The 24,669-nt window shown below is 42.4% G+C and overlaps 1 long non-coding RNA gene across 1 annotated transcript in view; it reads right to left on the reverse strand.

The window, feature by feature from the left end:
- Nucleotides 1-1,169: 1,169 nt before the first annotated feature.
- LOC140145126 (uncharacterized) overlaps nucleotides 1,170-24,669 on the reverse strand; it is a 78,130-nt gene continuing 54,630 nt past the window's right edge. Inside the window, exons 3-4 of the long non-coding RNA XR_011857990.1 lie at nucleotides 4,327-4,406; nucleotides 1,170-1,284 (exon numbers count right to left, since the gene is read on the reverse strand). This is a non-coding gene — a long non-coding RNA (uncharacterized lncRNA). The remainder of the gene's footprint in view (nucleotides 1,285-4,326; nucleotides 4,407-24,669) is intronic.

A 24,669-nucleotide genomic window follows, 5' to 3' on the forward strand; every position in this document is an offset into this window, starting at 1 on the left:
TAGACTGCTGAAGGATTATTAAAAAAAAAATGCCAACAATCACCCAAAAAAACATAAAACTTTATTTGAAACAACATTACATCCTGTAATCATTGATGATTTCAAAAACAAAAAGGTTGGATTGCATGAAAAACAATATTTGGTTGATTTTACGTGTTTCCAGGGGAACTAGTAGGCCTATTATGCCCCCCTCCCCAGAAATATTAATTGACACCCACCCCCTATACAAAAATACATATTTTATTACCTAAACTGCTCAAATTGTAAACTAACAATAATGTGGACACTTATATTATCATTTCATCAGTGATAAACTATGTTATAGCAATACATGTCTGTCAGTCAGAAATTCCCTTTGTTAAAAGCAGTGTAAGTCTGCCGAATTCGGAAACCTTAATTGGAAACTTTCAGAGGGTATGTACAGGGGGGTTAGCAGTTTGGAATTTTTTTCTTTTTTCTTGAATAATTATCTATTAGGGTTGGTACATATTTTGAGGAGGGTAAAAACATAATAAGTGTAATTTTGTAAAATACTAGCCCCCCCCCCCCCCCCTACTGAAAAAAGCAGTGAATTCAACCACATAGGCTTTTATTTCCACAAGTTCTTTTTAACTTCCCTTTATTTGAACTTAAAATGTTTGAGATGCCGCCAACAACCTGTGCCTCTGGAGCATAATTTGTTTTGTCACTTCAAAGAGGCACTAGTCGTGCCATTTATTATGCAAACTTATACTGGCTCGGATTGAGTGGTCGAGTGGTGTAGCCGGTATTCGTTTACCAATTGTTGATTCAGATCTCAATGATTCACTTGATTCTTTCTCTTATAAACACATCCAAAAAAAAGAAAGTTCTCAGTACTTTGAGGGTCCATTACTTCGAGCACAATTAACTTAAAGCAATAGAATTGATATAAATGTGTGGTAAAAATTTGTTTGCTTCAAGGTAATTTTGCTCAAAGTTATGGCCCCTCAAAGTAGTAGGGACTTTCTTTTTCTGGATGTGTTTACAATTTCTAAGGAAGATAGGTAGGGTAAAGTTATAGAGACCAGAAATACTAAATTCAAATATCAAGTATCAAGTTAAGATCAGGCTATACATGCTAGTATAGTGGTTAGTAAAGGATATCCAGGATAACAGGTTGTTGACATAATCTCAAATAATGTGTTGTGCACGTACCTGTTCTTTTCAGGTAGTATATTCCTTGAATTCCGATGGGAGAGGGCCTCTACATGGAAAGAGGCCCTCTCCCGGCTATTACTGATTAGCTTGTATCATACAGGTCAACTGTTTTGGAAATATAAAGAGAGAATATTACTGTAATCTTCATATAACTCATACAAAGTTTCGTGTCATTTGATTGGCCAACTACTAATGATTATTTCTTCTATTTTTAGCGCCCAGCTGCAAAAGGACTATTGCACTCCGCGTCCGTGCAATATTTATTTTTCCATTGCATGGACGCGGAGGTACCATAGCAACGCTGACAGACGCGCGACTCGCCACTTATTCCACCTCGACTCGCCAATTATAGGTGTGGGTGTTGCTTCAAAAATAAATATGCATTTAGATATCTTTTAATTTATTTTGTTTTCCTGGTGATTTATAAAATTAAGTGGAAGCAAGGGAACTTATTTATGAGTTATATAAAACAAATATTGAATGTTTTTATTCGTTCAATGGAAAGAATATTTTCATTCGGTGAAATATGAACTGTTCCATTCAACTCAGCAAAGCCTCGTTGAATGGACAGTCCATATTTCACCTCATGAAAATATTCTTACCATTGAAGTCATAAACATTCAATATTTGTATAATAAGAGTCTTTTCCTTATCACCAAAATAATAAATTAAAGTTAAAGTTGCACTGGCTCATTCTTAAGCATATTGAGCATGTTGTTCCCCAATAAGTCACAATCTCAATTTTTAACTGAACCCGTAAACTAGGATGGTTTCTGCATTTCCTTCCTATCTTTTCATTTTTTTTGTTTCTTTCCCTTTTCCTAATTTTCACTTTTACCCCCTTTAAACTTTTGTGTTATATCCTCTCTTGGTTTTGTGCAAATAGAACACAAAATATGGGTAGGAAAAATTGATTATATATATGGAAATAAGCGTTTTATTCCTTCTTATTTTAATTTCTGACTCGGGGGGGTAGGCTTGCTCAGGCTAGTACTCCTGTAAAAAGTGCATGGCGCCATTAGGGAACAGAAGGCCTGCATCCACACCCTAGCTATTTATTACCAACTGCAAATCTATGCTTATTGATCAAAGACCTTCAAATTGTCCTTGATTTGATCATAATGATTGTGATCTTGATTCATGAAAGACATGAAGTTCATGAAAGACACATTTAATACTGAGTTGGGTGAAAAACAAAAATCACTTATTTATTTCTTCTTCAAAGACAGGCAATCTATGAGAAGCACTGCACTACGAACTTACACATTATACTGCTGTATCTAAATACTCGACAGCTTTGTAAGGTCAAACTTTTCACTGTGAGGTTACCACGCTTGCGCGGAAGCTGTTTTGTGTGACCTTTATGCTAATTCAGTGACCCGTTTTCACTCATGCTGCCCTGCACTTCCTGCCGTGAATCAAATCATCTTCTCAGACACGCTCCACAAGATATGCTAATGCATGGAGTACAAAGAATTACTTTGATCAATACCAGTTAAACAGGTGATTGGTATTGTACTCCATGCATTTGCATATTATCTGGAGCGTGTCTGGAGGATGATTTAACCGAGTAAAAATAAAAACATGTTTCTCGTCCGGGTTTAAAAAAGGAGGAAAAGGGGCTTGAGGCCCTTTTTTTTTTTTTTTCTGGTAGGTACGCCCCCGCTAGTGATCACAGAACCATCCAGAATTGTTTCTTGCATATTAGCAAGGCTATAGAAAACATCTCAACTTCCAAGACATCTTTCTTCAAAAGTTTTGACTGAATTTTAAAAAACTGAAAATAAATTTGAAGCGGACTCAAAAAGGAAGCGGAAGGGGACGAGAAACATGTTTTATTTTTATTCGGCCTTATGATCTTCCGTGCAGTAGAAACGGGAAAATCCGAAATATTACTCAAATTTGGTCCAACTTTGGCTTAAATGTAACACACAAATCGAAAATGTAACACGTTAAAACTAGCACAGTGTTATACTGTGTAGTTTTCCGATGATGCAAAAAATCAAAGTATTCATCGAAAACATCCAAGAAATTGTGAATCTTGCGATGAAATTTGTACATCAAAATGTTTCAGAATTGTCAACTTGCTTAAAAATTTCGTTGATCAAAAACATGTGCCCTGAAAAATGTCATTATTTTCCTTATCTCTTCACCGATTTTCAAGGTTTAAAAAACTTCGTGTAGATTGCCATTTTGTCTAATTGGGAGTAGAAAGTTGTCAGATTCAAAACATTATTCAACCCTCAAAGACCTTTCTAAAATCCCCGTGCCGAACACACGAAGATTAAAAGTTCGGCTGGTCATTCGGCAAACATCGGCAGAAACTCGCTGAGTCGACTGTGATTGGTCAAGCGGCTGGAGCATGCGCGAGTAATTAACAAGCATTTGGATACAGTAATATTTGTAGTGCACTGTTCTCCCTTGCTGTCCAATTAGAGTGAAAATTGTATACTAAATTTCTCTTACAAGTGCTAATTCATGCTCTTTAGTCTTAGTACAATCATTGTCATTTGTTTCTTAAGCACCTAAATGTACATTTGATTACATGTATCTTTTATATATGAAGTTATCAACTATGCACATGTTGAGCTATGTTTGGGTACGTGGCAATGACCTTTGCCACGAATGTGGAAGAAATCCACCATCGGAGGATCACCACGCAGTGAGTGGCAAATTTCCAACGTCAGATGAGCGCCAAAGCAGTGTGTGGAAACGGAAACCTGTACTTTGCCTTTGATAAAGATTATGCTAAGATTGAAAGCTCATCCACCATATTAACCCTAAATGCAGGCTATTGTTGGGTCAGCAATTTCCCAACAGCTCTTTTTACTTGACTCTATTATTATTTTTTTATTATTATCAAAGAGATACTCAGAGATGCATACTTTTTGGGCAGTTTTAGAATATTTACTAAGCCCCCCCCGTGCATGTTTGGCCTCACAATATTTTGAAAATCAATAATAATAATAATAATAATAATAATAATAATATGGACATTAATAATGTGCATCTGTGCAAATTCAACAGGAAACATGATCTCAAATAAGGATGTAACATTTCAGTTTTCTTCGTATTTTGTCAATAATTATTTCTAAAAAGACAATGGCTTAAGGGTATCCTACAAATAAACCAAATCTAATAACTTACCCCATTTCACATGGACAAGGACCTGAAGACACTTGTGGTATGTCTGTTCCGTGTTGGTTCACGTCCCTTTCCTTTCCACTCTGAATTAAAACAAAATCAAAGGAAACATTTTCAACATTCCGTTCCAGTAAAGTGTCAAGATACATAATAAAAGTGAGCATGTTAACATTTCCCGTGGTGACTAAACATTTCTGCATAGAATTCTATTTCTAATGTGTATTCATATTTAGAAATGATGAATATTGGCTCAAGTAAAGAACCTATGCTATTCAGAACGTCAAGTTATCATGGTTATGTTGACAAACAGAAATACAGGCATGTAAATATGTACAGAAATAAGAAATTGTGACCTTGACCTCTGTTAACTAAGTTTGCCGACAAGATCCCAAAAATATATTGTTGAAAAATGAAACTGGGAAGTGTTGAACTTCAAACATGGGATCTCGATTGTGCAGCCAATTATAAGGGTTTTTACACATGGGCGCTTTTCAGCAAATACATGGGTGGGTGGTGACTGGATCTAGTGCAATTGGATGATGCTTGGGAGGGTCTACCATAAAGATTCGCCTAATGGCGAACTTAGGCTCCGTTGCCTTGGGGTAAATTTCATGGTAAAATAGAGAGCTCACTTCTCTGAAATCCCAACAAGAATTAAGGTTCCGTGCCCGTATTTTCTGGTGAGAATTTTACTGTTAGGTTTTGCCTTAAATTCCATTTATGTCAATGATATATCATCAGCACTGGACAAGTTCTAAATTACATCAATCAGTGTCATAATTGGAGTTGATCCCTTAAAATAAAAGTGGATTGTTTTCTGGGTATTTCACCTTAATGTCATGATCCCTTAAATCTAGTTGCAGGTATGTGCACTGAAGCTTGCAATCTAGATGTGGTGTGTGTATTGTATGTAGTGGTCAGACCTGGATTCTAGGTCAGTCCATTTCTTTTGTGGACAATTCTTTAGGTATTGTCAATATTCAGATTTTTTGTGTGTCATGTAAATTAGTCTTTGGCTTGGTGGATGCATGTTCACAGAATATCTGGGCATTCAATTTTAACATCCGATTGAGATAAGATCTGCTGCCCATTTCACTGAGGAAGTGAAATGTTGTTTTATTCAGCATGATGAATATTTCTCTATACTAACATCGTATGGCTAAAAAGGCTTTACCAGTTTGCGATGCTTCATACAGAAAGATATACCAGGTCTTATGGAAGCTAGAATCAGCAATAGAAGCTAATTTGTGCCTTGTGTTTGAGTCGGGTTTGGCGAAGTTTAAAATGGTCGTCGTGGTTGAAGCTGACACTTTAACTTTTCCAACTTTGTGAGAACCATGCTGGTATAAGACATTGTTCGTGTAAGTAAAATAATATTGTTTGTAAATTATACAGTGGATTTAATGATGAATTAGTTATTTAAAGAAAGCTTTGCTTGTGATAGTTAAATTATTGTTTTGGCGGGAAAATCAAATTTAGATTTCATAGTGTGATAAATTTTGTGTTCTGCATAAAGTTCCAAATTGAACATAATTAAATTGGTGCTGAACATATCATGTAATTTTGTGTCGAGATTGACAATTTAAATCATCCTGCTGTAGAGACATAAACTTCAGGAATTTAAAATATATCTTGTGGAACTAGCCGTGTGTGAATGTTGTAAAGAAGTTCCATATAGTTCATTAATCAAAGAAAGAAGTTAGTAGTATATTCTGTGGCTCATTTGGAAATATGAAATAGTCTTCCAGATGTATTGTGTGAAGTTTATCATATGAACTTGAAAACAAATCCTAGTCACGGATTCATTAATTGTATTTATACAGCCGTACATGGGTGTGTATACTCTACTCTTGGACTTGGACGTTGGGAACTGTTGTTTTCGTCGACATTCTGCATTCCATGTAATTAACCGTTGGTTGAACTAGGCGTGGCTACGTGTGTGGCATCATAGAGAATGGATTCAACGCACTGTATAACCGACAACGTTGTGATGGAACTCTAGTCATGTAACGACGTTTAAAACGTATCCTTTCCAAGTGCACTTGGTATATTTTTTTATCGCGAGTGATTAAGTAAATTGAGTATACTCATTATTTAGTTTCATCTGACTAGTCATAATATATTTAACCGTTATTGCCATTGTGATATTTATTTATTTTTCATGCGTATAAGAGAACTTTTTTTTGAAGTATTTATTACAATCCTTTTGTTGCGTGACATTATTTCGTCTCTTTGTTGTTCACATTATTTGCTGCGTGGCTTAGCTTAGCGTCGGTTGGGAATTTCAGTCCAATCCTGACATTTGTGGGGGCTCGTCCGGGATATAAAAACAAAGCTAATAGCAAAAGTTACCAGTTATTGTGAACAAGATTGATGACTATTTTGTCCGTATTTCTGCGCATTGTTGGAAGAGTGTTTGGTTGTGTCAAAATAGTGTCAGTAAGGTATTCAAGTTCAATAGGCTCATTTGCAATTCTGCTTCTATATACGATTTGTGCATTGAATTTCTGCTTGCGCTCTATTGCAGTCATTTTTTTTCCAATCATGGATACTGATAAATTAACTTTGTCAGGAGAAAAGATGGGTTATACAGGGAGGACCTAAAACAATTTGTCAAGACGCAGCGTGACCTTGCGCGAGATGAACGTGCAGCACAGCGCGAATATGAGAAAGAGGCACTTGTATTGCAATTAAGAATTGAGGAACTAAGGAAAGAAAATGCAGCTAAGGGCATTAAAACAGAACATGCATCTGCAGGCCAGGGTAAAGCAAAAATTCCCAAATTGCCAGAATTCCGTGAGGACAAGGATGACATTGATGCTTACTTACAAAGATTTGAAAGGTACGCGGAATCAAATAAATGGGACAGGGATGACTGGGCTTTAAATCTTAGTGCATTGTTGCATGGGAAGGGTTTAGATACTTATGCTAGGCTTGCACCAACTGATACTTATGATGTTCTAAAATCTGAATTACTCAAAGCGTATCAAATGACCGAAGATGGATTTAGAAGTAAGTTCCGTTCAGCTAAACCTGAACAAACAGAAAGTGCTCCACAGTTCGCGACAAGATTGGAGAACTATCTGATTAGGTGGGTAGAACTGGCTGCTGTAACCAAGAATTTTGCTGGGTTATCGGACTTGTTAATACGTGAGCAATTTGTCGCTGGCTGTAACAAAGACATGGCGTTGTTCTTAAAAGAAAGGAAACCTAAAAATGTTGCCGAAATGACTCAATTGGCTGAACAGTACATAGAGGCGAGAGGTGGATGGAATGCTTCCTTTGGAGGCAAGTTACCACATCAAAGAGGTCAACAATCCTCAGGTAAGAAGACTAACACTACCCCTCCCACTCATGGTACTAATCCAAAGCAGAGTACGAATACTGGAGGTAACCAACGAAGGTGTTTTATTTGTGACAAAGTAGGACACATGGCTAAAGACTGTTATCGCCGCACTAGACCTACTTTGAAAGCTGCTAGTTTACAAGGAAGTGCATCACATGGACACAAATCAGGTAAACAAGGTAAGAAGTTAAATCAAACTGATACTTCATCTTCTTTTTGCACTGCATGTAGTTGCGAGTCTTGTGGACAGAACAGAGTGCAGACTGCATCTGCTTGTTTGCTGGTCTCGAATGAAATGTATGGTGAAGGTGTGAAATCAGACGATGCGTATGTAACGATGTCTTGTGGTCATAAACTTCCTCTTGCGAGTGCTGCGTGTAGTGATAATTTAGTAGAGGATATGCCGGTCGTTCAAGGTTTTCTTGGTAATAAGGAGGTTCAGGTGATGAGAGATTCAGGGTGTGACGCGGTAGCTGTAAGAAAGAGACTTGTACCAGAAAAGAAATTTACTGGAGTATATGACAAATGTCGTCTTATTGATGGTACGGTGAGAACTTTTCCTGTTGCATGTCTGGATGTTGATACACCATATTTCACTGGTCATGTTCATGCTCTGGTGATGAATGATCCTGTGTATGATTTGATTTTGGGTAATAATCTCCGTGGTGTACGTGAACCTAAGGATCCTGATCCTGATTGGAAACCACGTTGTCAGTCAAGTGTAAACACAGATGACGAGGACCATGGTGAAGTTAGTAATGTGATGAACGCTGTACAAACTCGTAGTCAAAAGGTGGCAAGTGAGAAACTCAAGAAAGCTCTTAAGGTACCAAAGGTAGTTACTGAGATTATTTCTGCTGATGAGTTGCAAAAGGCTCAGGCTGATGATCCAAGTTTAAATAAGATTCGTGAGTTAGCAGAATCGGGTGAAGTAAAGGTGAGTCGTTGTGGTGGTACATCGAAGTTTGTGTGTAAGGATGGTATTTTGTTCCGTGAATTTCAGTCTCCATCTGTCAACTTTGGTGAAAGTCTCAACCAAGTTGTTGTTCCTCAACCATTTCGTATGCAAGTTATGAAGTTGGCTCATGAAACGCTCTTAGGAGGACATGCTGGTGTGAATAAAACCACTCTCAAGGTCTTGAAACATTTCTTTTGGCCTGGTGCACAAGCAGACATTGGTAGATTATGTAGATCATGTGATATCTGTCAGCGAACATTTCCCAAAGGTAGAGTAACAAAGGTTCCTCTTGGTAGTATGCCGATCATCGATGTTCCATTCAGTCGTATAGCAATGGATCTTGTTGGTCCTATTTTTCCGTCTACAGAACGAGGTCATCGTTTTATCCTTACAGTAGTGGATTACGCTACTCGGTTTCCTGAGGCAGTTCCGCTTCGTAACATAGATTCGATATCAGTAGCAGAGGCACTGCTGGATATTTATTCCAGAGTTGGTTTTCCCCGTGAGGTACTTAGTGATCAAGGTAGACAATTCACGTCTGAAGTGATGGCTGAAGTCAATAGATTGTTATCTATCCGTCAGTTAACCACAACTGCTTGGCATCCGATGACAAATGGTATGTGTGAAAGATTCAATGGTGTGTTGAAAGCTTCTCTGAGAAAGATGTGTGAAGAACGTCCTCGTGATTGGGATAGGTATATCAATGCTTTACTTTTTGCGTACAGAGAAACCCCTCATGCTAGTACTGGGTTTTCTCCGTTTGATCTTTTGTATGGTCGATCTGTGAGAGGTCCTCTTGGTATGTTAAAGGAGTTCTGGACAGGTCAGATAGAAGAACCAGAAACCAAGACCACATTTGAGTATGTTCTGGATCTGCAGGATAGGTTGCAGAAAACATGTGATCTTGCTAGGGAAGAGATGAAGAAGTCTCAAGGTAAGTACAAGATGTACTATGACAGAAAGGCTAAGGCTCGGAAATTTGATGTCGGAGATGAGGTATTGTTGTTGCTCCCTACAGACCATAACAAACTTCTATTACATTGGAAGGGTCCATTTCCTGTGGTAGGTAAAGTAGGTAGTATGGATTACAAGGTGGATTTCGGTACCAAGGTGAAGACATTTCATGCAAATTTACTGAAGAAGTATTTTCGTAGAGATACTGATCAACAATCCAAGGTAGTGGCTGGTCTTTTACAGATTGCGTGTAGTGCCATCATTGAAAGTGAAGTACAAGAAGAGTCAGAAATGTCAGAGGAAGATGATGTGTCTTTGACAAATGAAGATCTTCTACAGATTCCATCTTTTCAGGCTGAAGAAACCATCGCTGATGTACATATCAACCAAGACTTGACAGAAGAGCAGAGTTTGGAAGTGAAGAGATTGCTAGGTAACTATAGTAGTGTACTAACCGACAAGCCAGGGTTTACTCATCTAGGTTCGCATGATATCAAACTTACGGATAGTACACCGGTTCGTACTAAGCCATATCCTATTCCATATGCTTTACGAGACTCGGTGAAGGAGGAAATCAAAACAATGTTGGAGTTGGATGTGATCGAACCATCAACTAGTCCATATGCATCGCCGCTGGTTGTCGTCAAGAAAGCAGATGGTAAGAATCGAATATGTTGCGACACTCGTAGAATTAATGCGATTACCGAATTTGACGCAGAGGGATTCCTTCTCCTCAAGAAATCTTTGATCAATTGGGAGATGCACAGTATTTCTCAAAGTTAGACCTCAGTAAGGGTTATTGGCAAGTTCCACTGACTGAGAATGCCAAACCGCTTACTGCATTCCTTGCTTTTGATCAGTTGTATCAATACCGGAGAATGCCGTTCGGGCTCGTCAACGCTCCTGCGACATTTTCTAGGATTATGAGGAAGCTGTTGAACAATCTTGACAAAGTAGTAAACTACATAGATGACATATTAGTGTATACAGTCACTTGGGAAGAACACTTGGAGAAACTGAATGAACTTATGAAGAGGCTTAGAGATGCGAACTTGACTGCTAAACCTTCAAAGTGCTATATCGGCTTTGAACGTGTCGAATTCCTAGGTCATACTGTTGAGAAGGGATGTCGTCATCCAAATCTAGATAAGTTGGAGGTCATACAGAAGGCTCCACGTCCTGTGACCAAAACACAGCTGAAGTCGTTTTTGGGTCTTGCCGGTTTCTACAGGCAGTACATTCCGAACTTTGGAGCCATAGCGGTACCATTGACAGACAAGACGAAAGCTGGTGAACCAACGAAAATCAACTGGGAGAGAAGCCAAGAATTAGCATTTCAGACCCTCAAGAGTATGCTTGGAAAAGCACCCATTCTACATCTACCTGACTTCCATCGTCAATTCATTCTACGCACAGATGCAAGTGATGTAGCGATCGGAGCTGTCCTGTTCCAGGAGTTTGAAGGTGTCAAATTTCCACTTGCATATTTAAGTAAGAAGTTGAACAAAGCACAGAGAGGATATGCGATAATGGAGAAAGAGTGTCTTGCCGTTGTATGGGCAATTCGCAAGTTAGAACTTTATTTGTACGGACGAGACTTTGTCTTAGAAACAGATCATCAACCACTGCTATGTGTGAAGCGTTCCAAAGTTGCAAATGGTCGGATAATGCGCTGGGCATTGTCATTGCAACCATATCACTAAAGGATTGAGGCAATCAAGGGAAGTGACAACATTGGCGCAGACTACATGAGCAGGATTTCACATGAATAAGGTGATGTGTATTTTTGTGTAGCATTGGAAATTCAAAGATAGAATTTGTGCAACGTACATTGGAGAAGGTAAGAGTCATGTGAAAAGTAATTTTGAGTATATATCTTCTTGGTGAAGACAGGTCACAGTTACAACTGTAAATCCGCTTAAGGTTAAGTGGTAGATGGTAAGTTGTGGAAAATGTAAATCCACTTATTTTTAAGTGGTGATTGTGTGTTATATGAAAATTGTGTAGCCACAATTTGTTTAAGGGGGACGTAAATGTCATAATTGGAGTTGATCCCTTAAAATAAAAGTGGATTGTTTTCTGGGTATTTCACCTTAATGTCATGATCCCTTAAATCTAGTTGCAGGTATGTGCACTGAAGCTTGCAATCTAGATGTGGTGTGTGTATTGTATTTAGTGGTCAGACCTGGATTCTAGGTCAGTCCATTTCTTTGTGGACAATTCTTTAGGTATTGTCAATATTCAGATTTTTTGTGTGTCATGTAAATTAGTCTTTGGCTTGGTGGATGCATGTTCACAGAATATCTGGGCATTCAATTTTAACATCCGATTGAGATAAGATCTGCTGCCCATTTCACTGAGGAAGTGAAATGTTGTTTTATTCAGCATGATGAATATTTCTCTATACTAACATCGTATGGCTAAAAAGGCTTTACCAGTTTGCGATGCTTCATACAGAAAGATATACCAGGTCTTATGGAAGCTAGAATCAGCAATAGAAGCTAATTTGTGCCTTGTGTTTGAGTCGGGTTTATGAAGTTTAAAATGGTCGTCGTGGTTGAAGCTGACACTTTAACTTTTCCAACTTTGTGAGAACCATGCTGGTATAAGACATTGTTCGTGTAAGTAAAATAATATTGTTTGTAAATTATACAGTGGATTTAATGATGAATTAGTTATTTAAAGAAAGCTTTGCTTGTGATAGTTAAATTATTGTTTTGGCGGGAAAATCAAATTTAGATTTCATAGTGTGATAAATTTTGTGTTCTGCATAAAGTTCCAAATTGAACATAATTAAATTGGTGCTGAACATATCATGTAATTTTGTGTCGAGATTGACAATTTAAATCATCCTGCTGTAGAGACATAAACTTCAGGAATTTAAAATATATCTTGTGGAACTAGCCGTGTGTGAATGTTGTAAAGAAGTTCCATATAGTTCATTAATCAAAGAAAGAAGTTAGTAGTATATTCTGTGGCTCATTTGGAAATATGAAATAGTCTTCCAGATGTATTGTGTGAAGTTTATCATATGAACTTGAAAACAAATCCTAGTCACGGATTCATTAATTGTATTTATACAGCCGTACATGGGTGTGTATACTCTACTCTTGGACTTGGACGTTGGGAACTGTTGTTTTCGTCGACATTCTGCATTCCATGTAATTAACCGTTGGTTGAACTAGGCGTGGCTACGTGTGTGGCATCATAGAGAATGGATTCAACGCACTGTATAACCGACAACGTTGTGATGGAACTCTAGTCATGTAACGACGTTTAAAACGTATCCTTTCCAAGTGCACTTGGTATATTTTTTTATCGCGAGTGATTAAGTAAATTGAGTATACTCATTATTTAGTTTCATCTGACTAGTCATAATATATTTAACCGTTATTGCCATTGTGATATTTATTTATTTTTTCATGCGTATAAGAGAACTTTTTTTGAAGTATTTATTACAATCCTTTTGTTGCGTGACATTATTTCGTCTCTTTGTTGTTCACATTATTTGCTGCGTGGCTTAGCTTAGCGTCGGTTGGGAATTTCAGTCCAATCCTGACAATCAGTATTATAGCTGCAATATTGCTCTTTTGTGGCTATGTTAAATTTATTTTCTTTAACAATTAGTGAAACATATATTAGGAAATCACAAGTCCAAACTTGGTAAAGTGAAGCCCAGCTACATATCCATATATGGACAGAGCAATCATCCACAATGCGAGAGCTCTCAGTATCCAGTTGCATGGTTGCATGGACCATCCAAGTTTATTTAATTCCAATTTCATTTCCCTATAAATAAAATGAAGGTCTGAAAAAATGTTGTGTGACTAATTCTTTGAGACCACACTATTATGCCAGGTGGTCCAGGATTTATGAAACAGCCATCAGCCTAAATTATAAAAATAGTTCAATGAAGAGAAACCTGCAGCGCATACAGTGCTGTAAGACCCATCCTGTGGGATGCTCAAATGCATATCAAAAACTCTCCATTTTCACAGTATCTGATCAAGTTTGTTTGTACTTCAATGCCTTAAACAATTTAATGAGAATGGTAAAATGCGAGTTTGCGAGTTTGACCTTAAAAACCCCTAGTATTTGGAACCATTCACTGAGAGTGGTCCAAAGCTTTAAAAACAACAATTATAAAACTGTACAGTATACGGATATTAAAGAATAAAATGCAATATTAATAATACAATTATCAGAGTAAACAGAACTTAAAGCCATATTATAAAATTCTAGTTTTTACACGATTGTAATGTACTTTAGTCCCGACTTTAAAGATACTCTGCAAAAATCAATACTTTAGGTGCTGTAGTTTTGTCAAAATCCGAGAATAAAACGATGGAACCGGCATTTTATTATTACAACCGCGGGAGTAACATGCATGGGCACTAGTAGTAAATTCCAATTTTCTATGCTTTACCTTACTTGTTCGGCTCAAAATTAAAAGGGGATTTACAGAAATGTTATAATATGGCTTTAAATTCTCAAATATTAAAAAAAAAACTAAATTATCCAAAGCAAAATTACAACAAAGTAAATCCATATGGTTACTCACCCCCTCCCCACACACCCCTACACCCACCCACACACCCACCCCTACCACATCAATACATACATAATCAGTCAATAGTACAGGCATTTCTTCACTCGTATTCGCAGGGAATCTAAAACATGTTTAGAAAATGAGTTTTCAATGCTTGAGCATATCGCCATGTAAAGTTAATTAGTTATCGTATCTTTTCTTAAATTAATTCCTTTTTAAATTCTTAAAAAGGAAGACATTCACCATCTTAATAGTCAGTTTCTGTCAGAAGTGAACCAAAATGAGCAAACTATTGTCCTGCCCATTTTTGTATTTAGTATATATCATTATGAAGTTATGAAGTCATGAAGTCATTAATTAATTTTGTTATTTATTTGATGGACACGATGTATATTTTCTTGACTGTATTATAATATGTAGTGATTTTGGTATGTAATTTTTGTGTGTTTACTTATATGCCTTTTATGTAGTTTAAGATTTTAGCAATATTCTTCTGTATCTTGGTTTTTCTTATGTAAGCGCCTTGGGGTTGTGTTTTCAATGTAAGGCGCGCTGTATAAATCCCACTTATTATTATTATTATTATCAATGAATGTAGTGTCATACCGATGGGGTACAGGGGGAAGTTGCCTCCCCCCTTCTGACCAAGGCCAACTGGGTGTGGCTGGGAATTGAGATAGTTAATATATTGTAACAGGATTTCCCCCCTATAAATGGCATGTTTTCCATTATTTTGCAAGCCAAATAATCTGGTGTTTTGCGGCCTACATCAAGGTATTTTAGTAGTAGTATAAGGGGGCTTCCAGGACAATTTCCCTCGACTAACGGGAAATCCCTGTCAGAAGCACCCAGCTCATTTTACCTCGACTTAACGGGAAATCCCTGTCAGAAGCACCCAGCTCATTTACCTCGACTAACGGGAAATCCCTGTCAGAAGCACCTTTACTCAGGAGCCCCGCTTAACACCCACTTCGGCCTTCGAGGTTATTCTCGCTTGCGAAAAGCGGAGTTGGTTCAATTTTTGCGAGATAACTACGCGATAGAGCGGGAGCCTTTACACCCAGCGCAAGAGCTTTTTGACTTGGAGCAGGAGCCCTTCGACTACCCGATAGATTGGGTACCTGTACACCCAGATCCAGAGCTTTTACGCCAAGAGCAGGAGCTTTTTGACTTGGATCAGGAGCCTATCGAGTACGCGATATATCGGAGTCTCCACCCAGCGCCGGAGCTCTTAAACCCAGAGCGGGAGTTTTTTGACTTACGCGATATTGAAGAATCGGAGTCCGCGCTAAGACGGTTTGCGATTCAGTACACGGTGCCGGGGCTGCCTGGCTTTGCGCCGGAGACGTTTTTGCAAGAGGCTCGGGTACTAATTGTCCTTGGTGTCCTTGTAGAAAACCGCGGGATAAAAGCGAAGATGATTCTTCGCTGCTGGATGGTGAAGACCAGACTTGAGACTGGGCTAGAAGTCAGAAAGGAAGCCGTATTTCATTCTGAACAAACGATTATTCTAGAGGCCACCGACCTTGGCGAGGTCTACGATACCTGGTCGGCCAGAATTCTCGAGAACATTTCTACCTTTATAAACATAGGAAGCGGGTGGGTGTTTGAGTCGATTCAGAGCCTTGAACTTCACACGGTGGAGTACGAGCCGTTGGGCGGCTCCTCGTACATCCCTCTCCCGGAGTTTTTAGCGAAAAAGACAGCGATCGTCAATCTCAAAAACGAGGACGACGCGTGCTTCAAGTGGGCCGTCACAAGGGCGACGCACATAGTTGGCGTGCACCTGGAACGAATCGATAAGGCCCTTCGAGAAAAAGCCGCCGAGCTGAATTGGGACGGCATGGCATTTCCGACTCCCCTTTCCGACATCGGCAAATTTGAGAGAAGGAATCCGACCATTTCGGTGAACGTGCACGGTTTTGACGGAAAAAAAGTTTACCCTCTTCGGATCAGCGATCACGATTGCCAACGCGAGGTTGATTTGCTTCTCATTTCCGACGAAGAAAAGCAGCACTACTGCGTCGTGAAAAGTTTGAGCAGATTGCTGAAAACGCAGGTGTCAAAGAAGAAAGTTGCTCGCCACTTTTGCCGGCGGTGCTACGCGTCCTACACCTCCAAGGAGCGACTGGCTGTGCACACGGATCTCTGCCGCTTGCACGAATCGGTGAGGATCGAGATGCCTGAAAAGGACTCCGTTCAGGAATTCAAGAACCATTTCAGATCGCAAAATGTTCCCTTTGTCGTCTACGCCGACTTCGAGTCCTTCACGAAGCCCATCCACACCCGTCAGCCCGATCCCAACGGCAGCTACACGCAAAAGTACCAGAAGCACGAGCCTTCGGGATTTTGCTACTACATCAAATGCTTCGATGACTCGCTGTACAAGCAAGACCCGGTCGTGTATACCAAAAGATCGGAAGACGAGGACGTGGCTCAGATTTTTGTGGAGCGCCTCGAGGAAGACATCCGACGCATTTACCGACGGTTTAAATTCCCCCAAAATATGGTCTTTGACCAGCTGGAACGAGCTATCTTCGCGGAGTCGAGCGATTGCCACATTTGCAAAAAGCCCCTGGCCCCTCTAGACGAAGAAAACCGCGTCGTTCGAGATCATTGCCATTTTACGGGCAAGTTTCGAGGAGCGGCGCACAACAAGTGCAACCTGCGGTACAGGAAGCCAAAATTCTTCCCCGTGATCTTCCACAACCTCGCCGGCTACGACGCGCATTTGTTCGTTAAAAATCTGGGCAAGACCGAAGGGAAAATCGATTGCATTCCGAACAACGAGGAAAAGTACATTTCCTTCACCAAGCAGATCGTCGTCGACTCCTTCGTTAACGAGGAGGGGAAAGAAGTCGAGGTCAAGCGCGATCTTCGATTCATCGACAGCTTCAAGTTCATGGCGTCGAGCCTATCCAAGCTCGTCGACAATCTCTCCAACTTCCCGACGATGAAAAAATTCTTCCCGAGCGAAGAAAAAGAAGACTTCTCGTAAGAAAAGGGTCTACCCGTACGATCACGTCGACTCTTTGAAAAATTGAGGAAACCCGTCTTCCGCCGAAGGCAGCCTTCTACTCCAGGCTCAACGAAGAGAACATTTCCGACGAGGATTACGAGCACGCTCAAAGGGTGTGGGAAAGCTTCGAAATGAAAACCTTTCGAGACTACCACGACCTGTATCTTGAGTCGGATGTTCTCCTGCTGGCGGACGTTTTCGAAAGTTTTCGAGAAGTTTGCCAGAAAAATTACGAGCTGGACCCGGCCTGGTATTTTACGGCTCCGGGACTCGCTTACGACGCCATGTTAAAAAAGACTGGCGCGCGGCTCGAGCTCCTGCACGACGTCGACATGATGCAAATGATCGAGAAGGGGATCAGAGGAGACGTCTCGATGATAAGCACCCGGCATTCCGAGGCGAACAACAAGTACATGGGCCCTGATTTTGACCCGACGAAGCCCTCAAAATTTATTCAGTACCTCGACGCCAACAATCTCTACGGGCACGCGATGAGCCAGCCTCTGCCGATAGGAGGATTCAAGTGGATGACCGCCAGCGAGCTGCGAGACTGGCGACTCTGGCCTTGCATCGTTGAGGTTGACCTGGAGTATCCGAATGAACTTCACGACCTCCATAACGACTACCCGGTCGCGCCGGAAAAACTCGTCATCGACAAGGTTGAAAAGCTCGTTCCGAATCTGCGGGGCAAAAAAAAGTACGTGATTCACTGCGCGGCTTTGAAGCAGTATTTGAGCTTGGGACTTCGACTCGAGAAAATTCATCGCGGGATTCGGTTCGAGGAAAGCGCGTTCATGAAGGAGTACATCGACCTGAACACTCGACTTCGCAAGGATGCCGCGAACGAGTTTGAGAAGGACTTTTTCAAGCTCATGAACAACTCCGTGTTCGGCAAGACGATGGAAAACATCCGGAATAGGGTCGACATTCACCTGGTGAATTCGAGAAAGAAAGCTAAAAAGCTCGCGGCAAAGCCAAACTTCGAGCGGTGCACTATTTTTGACGAAAACTTGATATCCATTCACATGAAGAGGACCAAGCTGCTTTTCGACAAACCGATCTACCTGGGCATGTCTATCCTCGACATTTCCAAGACGACGATGTACAATTTCCATTACGGGTACGTCAAGCCAATGTACGGCGACTGGGCTAAGCTTTTACTCACAGATACCGATAGTTTGATGTACGAAATCCGAACCGAAGATTTCTACCGAGACATCGCCCCGGATCTTGACGCTCGATTCGATACTTCGAACTACTCGGCCGACCATCCGTCCGGGATTCGAACCGGCGTAAACAAGAAAGTGCTGGGCAAGTTCAAGGACGAGGCTGGCGGCAAGCAGATCGCGGAGCTTGTTGGCCTTCGAGCGAAGCTGTATGCTTTCAGAATGCACGAGGGCTCGGAAGAAAAAAAAATGCAAGGGCGTGAAGAAGGCCGTCGTCAAAAATAAAATTACTTTCGACGATTACAAAAATTGCCTTCTCAGCGGCGAGCCCCAGATGAGAAGAATTAACGTGATTCGAAGTTACAAACATGAAGTTTACACCGAAGAGGTCAACAAGATCGCGCTCGCTGCGAATGATGACAAGAGGGTCGTCCTGCCGGATAAAATCCACACTCTGGCGCACGGTCATTACAGAGATCCCCATAGATTGCATACAAATTCTTGATCGATCGTTTTCATGCGATGAAAGCCGTGAATGTCGTCGACGCTCTTAATTTGCAAAACGTTGCTTCTCGCCGTAGAGAGATATTCGTTCAAACAGACAGCGTGATAAAAAAACGTATAATCCTTCTTGCGTCCGTAGACGTCGGACCAGTGCTTCACTCGGTACATCCTTGAAGCCCTTTGCCGATGAGTTCTCCACATTTTTACATTTAGATGTGGACATTCCGGCGTAATCGATGGCGTAATGAAGTTTACTTTTGCATTCCATGCCTTTTGAGAAAGCTTCGAAAAGTAAATAATTCATTTTTGAAATATCTCGTAATTGGTGAGGGTACCAAGATGTCATAGCACCGAATCCGGAGGCAGCTGAGTGTCATCGGGCACGATCATCAATTCTTGCCGAACAAACGCTCTTTTGGCGCGCCTTCGGATAGGTAGTACAGGACAGGGTCGCCGGGAGTTTCGACAACGCTGTCGATCCCGTACGTCTCTATAGACCAGATGGGATCGATAGCTCTTCTTCGCTCTCCCCCCTCGTCCTCTCCCGGTCTGTACAGATACCTCACCGCTACGTTAGATGGAAGCCGAACTTCATTTTTCCAACGCTGCGGCGCCGAGTGCGAGGCTTCGACTTTTTCTTTCTTGATCGCGTCCGACGGTTTCATTCCGATGAGGCGCGTTTCTTCGTTGTTTACCGCTCGGATAACTTCCGGCAGCCTAGCTACCCACTCTGTGCTCCTCGCGTTTCCGCCTCTAGCTTCTATCAAGATTTCCTGGGAATATTGGTGACCGAACAATCTTTCGGCCAAAGTTCGATTGAATCTTTCCACGATGGCCTGAGCCCTATGCTGACCGGGCTCTCCTCTCCGCACGCTGACGTTATGCTTTTTCACGAGTTCGTTTACTTTTCCCATGAACTCCCTTCCTGGATCGACTTGCAAAAGGGTCGGCCATCGAAGCGGGCCTCTCGCGTAAATTTTTTCGAAAGCCTTGGCAACCTCCCCCGAATCTTTCGAGCTCAGCGGCTCAGCTTCCTTGTACCTGCTCGCAACGTCCACCACGGTCAGAGCGTACTTGTAAAGCTTTCGCCCTTTGCCCGGCCTGTCGTGAGGCAAAAAAAGCAAATCGGCCTGGTGAACCTCGTTGGGAGTGCTCACGCTGAATTTTGCCCGAGGGATGTACTTCGGAGGCGGGAGGTAGATCTGCCAGATGGTTTGCTTTTTCAAAAAGTCCGCGGCTTTTTCTTTCGACGTCCCAGCTTCTTTTGCCAACTTGTCTATCGCTGAGACGCCTTTCCAGTATCCTCTTGGACTGTAATAGATTTTTGAAAGTTCGCCTTCCATTTTCTTTATTTTCACGCGAGTTCACGAAATTTTTCTAGCAGCCCGAATTTTTCGGCGTATTCTTCCAGCGCGTTCATATCTCGTCGATCGACCGAGTTTTCCCGAAGAAAATCGAGCGTTTTCTTCAAAATCTGAATTTTTTCCGTTCTTCCCGGAAAATCCAAGGTGGCCTCAAGCACAGTCTCATTTTGTACCGATCCTTGTACCACGCGGCAAAGCACAGCAGCAAGGCGTGCGCCTGAACTCTTACCTTCTTTCCGTTGTACCCGCTCGCGGCAACGAACAGGTTTCCGAGGCTCGTTTCGTTCCACGCGAAAAAGTCGCTCACGGACGTATCTTCCAGCTGTTCGAAGATTTCGTCGTCGGCTAGCTCAAAATAAATTGAATCGCCCATTTCGTCGGTTTATTTACAATAAACAAACATGATCGTCGCATTTTGGGTATGCGCCGCGTGTCTTCTAGACACCTCAGAAAGAAGAATCAGGATGGAAGCCAGGCGCATAGCCGAAGCGCTGGAAAAGAGTTCGGCCTACAATGGGAACGGGGTCCCCTTTCGACGTCTGTTCGAAGAACTGTAAAAAAAAGTCCCTCGCGCGGGTGCGCTTGCGATATTTGCGAGAAGAGAAAAACCAGGGCCAAAAAAAGAGCCAAGCGCTCAAGAGTTCGGCCGGGTATGAGGGCGGGCCCCCTTTCGACGTCTGTTCGAAGAACTGCCAAAAAAAAGTCCCTCGAGTGCCGAGGGAATTTTTTTTGACGTAAAAAACGCTATCATGTGCAAGGGCTGCGTTTGCGCGAGCCGAAACGATTGCTCGCTTTGCCGTAAATTACAAATCGCGACCCTTCGTTTTGCGACTTTGGAGAGAAAGAGAGCGTCTTTGAAAGAATTCTACAGGATCGCCTACGACTACAGGCCTGTAAGAAGCTACTACAGGCTTGAGTACGACGCTGCAATTGCGGAAAAGTACCGTCCATTCGCGTACAGCGCGGAAAAAAAGGTTTGCAGTCTCGCTCTTGTTGATGACTTGCCTACATGCTTGGACAGCGGCGTCATTCAATCGGAATTGTATTTCACGAACGAGCCCTGGTGGCTAAAATAAAAAACTCGCACTTACGCGAGTTTTTTTTTCTACGGGGGGGTAGGGGCGTAGCCCCACACAAAGTTATACGCGAGAACTCCAGTCGCGAGCATGCCAACTCCGACCAAGGCCAATTCTCCGTTCTTGATGGACTCAGTCTGCCCCTCGTCGAGATAATTGTACAAATGCGGTTCGGGCGGTAGGGGGTCCAGGAGTACCCCGGTGAGATTGTAATATTGCCGCATCGCGTCGTCGACGTCCGCGAAGGTGCGATCTGCGTGATCTCTCTTTTAAAGCTGAGTATTAATGTAGTCTATTCGCTGAAGGCGCGCTTGGGTCCAAGAATCACGATCGTGTTGAAGTTGCTCCAAGGCGAGATCATGGCGCTTGCGCTCGGCAGAACTCGAGAGAGTGCTAAATAAATAATTCGAGCCGGAGAAGGCGAGTGCGTTCACTAGCGCACCTCCGCCCATCATAAGTATCGAAGCCATAGTTCTTTTATTTTACGCGTCGGCCATGATGTTTTCGGGAAGCCAACCCTGCGTGACTAGCCAGTCTCTCAACATTGTGGACGTCCATAGACTCCCCGCCAGTTTTGCGAAATCTTCGAGATCCAGCTGGCTTAGATTTGCCGGCTTCATTTTCAAAAAATTTTCATCGCCATCGCGTTGGCGAATGTCAAGACGCTCAGTGTTCCGGCGTGGTAGACGCCATTGACGATCATCTTTGTGGTGTCATCCGATTGCGACATCTTTTCTTTTATTTATACCTAGAATTCAAAATCCGCGCGGGATAATCCGTAGCGAGAGTTTGCGCGCGTTTAGAAATCGTCAAAGTCAAATTTTTTTTCTTTAACTTCAGCCTGACGTATATTCGATTTTTTCGCTGGCACTTCGGGAACCCGCGACGACAGTTTTGATACGCCAGATAGCCTCCGGCTGTTACAACGACGAACCCAAGCCCGGCGGCAGTTGTCCAACTCACGCTAGAACCCGCCGCGGGTTCTGAATGCGGGGGCGAGGCCCCCGCATGGCTTTCTTCGAAGTCTTTTAGCTTTGCTGCCCTTTCTTTGTTTTTTGCGGCAAGCTCTTTCCCAGCGGCGACCCTTCTAGGATTTTTTACTTTTTGCGATGGCGGTGCCGTTACTTTGTCATTCGGTTCCGGAGGCGCGCTTTTTTCCTTTTCCTCGTAGTCTTTTAGCTTAGCCAATTTTTCTTTTTTTTTTTGCCACCGTTGCTTTTTCTTCGCTCATCTTTTATTATTACGGGAAGAATTTTTTATAGCGGCCAGCTTGCTTGGCGCTTGCTTAGCACTGCTCAGCGCTTGCTTAGCACTGCTCAGCGCTTGCTCAGCACTTGCTCAGCGCTTGCTTAGCACTGCTCAGCGCTTACTCAGCAGCTTCACCCACTTCTTCGGGTTCAATGGGAACTGGAAGCTCGGGCGCGTATGGAATTCTTTGAACGTGAGTACTCGTCAGCAACGCAAGTTCTAGCGGGCCTAGCATGTACCCCCACCTATGATGCAGCCAGCACGTCCACTTTGACAGAGCTATGTCGATGAACGGTCCTTCGTTCAACGAGTCTTCCAGCGCATCGCGGTTGGCGATTACCAAGTTTTCCGGAAGAAATAATTCTACTATCTTCGTGTACGCCGTGACGGCGTGCTTTTTCATCGACCTTGTAACGAGCCCTCCCATGTAAGTTTCGTACCTAGCGTGAAGTTTTTGAAGCTCTTTTTGGTCGAGACGCTCGATTTCATCCGACGTTATAATTTTTCCGAGGTACTCTCTGCTCTTTCCCGCCACGGCTATCTCGATTAAACGCTCGCGCAAATCTGACTGGGTCTCTTGGGTGGTTTCCGGCGGAGGAGGTTCCGCCACAGCGGCTTGAACTATTTCGTCGATCGTTGTCATCGTTCTTTTTATTTTAAGATACACCCAGGCTGCCGATAGGATTATCGTTACGTTCGCGATGACGCTCGTGACGCTCGTGAGATACTCTAGCCACATTCTTGCCAAAAGTACGCCGTGGGTTGCTCCGTGATCAGAATCAGTTTGGAATGCTTGTGCTGAGCTAGCTTTTTTTGAATTTCTTTTTTTTCTTCCGAAGTTGGAACCACGTCATTTTCTCTCAGAGTTTCGATGAAACTGTCGCGATCCTTCGTGTAAAACAACGCCGTCCATTTGGTTTGCTCTCGGAGATCGGTCAGGACGGAATTGTACTTTTGAGTGAGAACCCAAACGGAGCAATCCATGTGCCTGCCTGAAAAAGCCAGTTCCGACAGCATTTGCTTTTTTTTTGGTCATCGAGCGGTCGGCGCTGCAGTCGTCGATAATGAAAAGAACGTGCCCGTCTTGAATCCCAAACGTCTCGTAAGCAAATTTCAAAGAATCGTTCAACCAATCGCTCCCAGAAACCCAGCTGGGGTCCATCGGAATGACGCAATCATCCTTGGAAAACCAAGGCCTGTTCAAATACGCTTTGTTGTGCATCCAGGTGGGGCAGATAACGATGATATACTCGAAGAATCCTCTGTACTCCGTTTCGAGCAAGTCCAAAACGAATTCGGATTTGCCGCAGCCGGTAGCTCCGCAAATTATCGCGGAGTGCGCTTTCTTAGGAAACATTTTTATTTTTACCGCTAGAATGCCACGACGACCAGTCTCCCGTTTTCAATGCCCAAGCACGCGTCCTGAATGGGGGCTTGCCCCCCACTAGAACACGCATTTTATCAGCCGACCATTCTCAAAGTTCAGCTGGGCATCTTATAAATTATAAATTTCGGAATTATAAATTTCGGAATTTATATAGCGCTTTTTCCAGAGGATTCAAAGCGCTGTAATTTCGCTGCGTGGTGAATCATCACAATCAGATCGCATCAACTAGGCTAGTTGCAGCCGAACCCGGCGCAAACCTATCCGCACTTAGATTGTAACATCCACCCATTTTCTGCAGCTCCCCAAATTCCATTGGGTGAAGGAAGTTTTGATATTAACGAAACAACTAATCACCGACTTTGAAAGCAGGAGGAAACCGGAGATCCCGGAGAAAACCTGCGAGAGCGAGCATGGATCGGGATAAACCAAGTGCACATGAGTCCTTGGGCCGCGCCGGGGCTTGAACCCGGGACCTCAGTGGTGCAACGCGAGGGAACTACCGCTGCGCTAACTCGCTAACTTCTTGGACGTAGAAAACGTAGGCGTTCAGCGCGCCGGCATTCTCGGCATCTCTCTCCATCTCGATTTGAATACTTTGGCTGACTCCTTCAACCTTTCTACCGGACCCATGAAGGGAATCATCATCGCTCGAGCGCATGTCGATCCAGAGCCCGTATTTCGTGGTGAGGTACTCGGGAAGGGTCACGTCCGACAGCTCGGCTTCCTTGATGAAGTGCGGGGTCGTGCGATGCTTCCCGTCGGCAAAATGTTTTTG

This window comes from Amphiura filiformis, unplaced genomic scaffold, assembly GCF_039555335.1.
Source record: "Amphiura filiformis unplaced genomic scaffold, Afil_fr2py scaffold_143, whole genome shotgun sequence".
Lineage (NCBI taxonomy): Eukaryota > Metazoa > Echinodermata > Ophiuroidea > Amphilepidida > Amphiuridae > Amphiura > Amphiura filiformis.